Source organism: Pinus tabuliformis, chromosome 4_1 (genome assembly GCF_031772625.1).
Source record: "Pinus tabuliformis cultivar Carrire ecotype Pingquan chromosome 4_1, CPIR1, whole genome shotgun sequence".
Lineage (NCBI taxonomy): Eukaryota > Viridiplantae > Streptophyta > Pinopsida > Pinales > Pinaceae > Pinus > Pinus tabuliformis.
Genome location: NC_142303.1, coordinates 479,644,486 through 479,646,658, shown reverse-complemented (window position 1 = coordinate 479,646,658; position 2,173 = coordinate 479,644,486).

The following is a 2,173-nucleotide window of genomic DNA, read 5'->3' as shown; positions in this document are numbered from 1 at the left end:
TATAAGTGCAATTTCATATCATTTGAAATCCAAATTTTAGGGATTTCTTTGTATTTTCCCGTGTATTGGGTTTTTGGCCATACTCAATGTGATTGCGATATGTGATAGAATGATGGACACGAGAGGATTATGGGGGAAATTCTGTATTATTTGAGTTTCGGAAAAATGCTCCATGATGTGTTTTTCATTGGCTTACCTGTGTATTCCCTTATGTGGCAATTTTTGGGATTTCTGCACAGGAAGGATAAACGACCGAGTTTCTTGTGCCCGTTGGTTCATTTCCATTGGAAACAATCCATCACACCTATGCCACACTATGAGCGTATGTTTATATAAGAGGAATGTGTACTAAGCATGAAGAGACAAAGCCAGAAAGGGATGATTCCTCGTGATTAGGGGATAGAGGAATGGATGCAAGCCGCAGAGTCAGAGGATTTGTCAAAGACTAGAGAGCTAAGCAGAGAGAGAAATTATTCCCTTCTGAGAGCTGATAGAGGTAGAGGAAGACTCAGAAAGAGCTTCGAGAAGCTCAACAAGCCCAGGGATGCTCAGTGAATACTCAGGAAGAGTAAGAGAATGTTGAGTGATGTGGAGTGGTAATATGTGGAGTGAGGAAGTTTCGGTGTAGCATAAGAGTTTATCAAAGCCAAACAAGGAGCCTGAGAATGAGAGCTAGAGCCAGAGTGAGAGCGAGAGTTGAGAGCTAGAGCTAGACCCAGAGCCAAGAGCCAAAGCCAGAGCCAGAGCCAAGAGTTAGAGCCAGAGCCAAGAGCGAGAGCCAGAGCCAGAGCAGGAGCCAAGAGCTAGAGCTAGAGTGAGAGTCAGAGCCAAGAGCCAAAGCCAGAGTGAGAGCTAGAGCCAGAGCCAGAGCCAAAGCTAGAGCCAAAGCTAGAGTGAGAGTTAGAGCCAAGAGCCAAAGCCAGAGTGAGAGCTAGAGCCAGAGCCAGAGCCAGAGCTCGAGCCGAGAGCTAGAGCTAGAGACAAAGCTGAGAGCCGAGAGCCAGAGAGCCAAATGACCAAGGATAAAGATGACATTCTAAGTCCATTAGTTCAGTTGTAAACCTATGGAGTTGAGTGTGGAACTGTTAAAAGAATTTAAGCCATAATCACAAAGAGTCTAGTTGAGTTGACTAGAGCTCACGACGACGTAGCCCGAGAGGTTTCGGTGAAATCTTATTTATATTGATGTTATTTGTATGATTTTTATTTGATACATTGCATTTATTATTATATGTTTAAATATCAATTTAAACAAATGAACTCAAGCACTTGAACAATTAAAGGAAAACAAAGAATACACCTATTTCAAGTTATTAGTTTTGTTAACTGTCAATCATAAGCCTATATCTGGGGAATATATAAGCTTTGGAGTGGGACAGGTTCTTGTAAGCATGACAAGAAGCCTTTAGTGCCCCATTTCAGATCAGGTGGTATCAGAGCTGGTCATATCAGAGCTTTAGGTTGATTAACTCCACCTTCAAAGAAGGTGGTATCATCCTGGTTATATGATAGCTAGTTATATCAGAGTAAGTTATACCAGAGCAGGTTGTATCATGAAGCAGGTTGTATCATGATGCAAGTGGTATCAGATCAAGATGCTTGATTAACATAGCAATCTATTTGCTTGCTTAACTTGAAGGGTTTTTAAACAATCGAGGATTGATTGTTTGATGTTTGTAAACTAACTATTGTTTGAGTTTGCAAAGGTTCAGGAAAGCTAATGATAGCTAAGTCAAGTAGAGGACAAGAAGGAAGAAGGGTTGAAGGCATTCTTCTTATCCCAGAGGACCTTAAAGCAATCTGTGAAGTACAAAAGGTTTGCTGCAAAAGGTTGCTTGAGTAAGCAATTTTTTAATCTTGTTTGAAGTTCTTTTTTTCATTTTGATATTGACTACTTCTACAAGTGAGTCCTCAAATACTTCCTTTATCAGAATATTCTTTGATGAAGACATGAAGCAAGACTTATTCATCATGATGGATACCATGAGAGAAATGAGTGTTGTACTTCGAGAGTAGTTGAATTCCATGAAGGAAGAGAAGTAGTTGCTTTCTAACAAATTGCAGGAAATGGAGAGACAACTTCATATTGCAAATATGAACCTAGAAAGGGTACATGAGTTGGAGACACAACTCTTTGTTACCAAAGAACCCTTAGTCAAGTATCAGCTTGAAG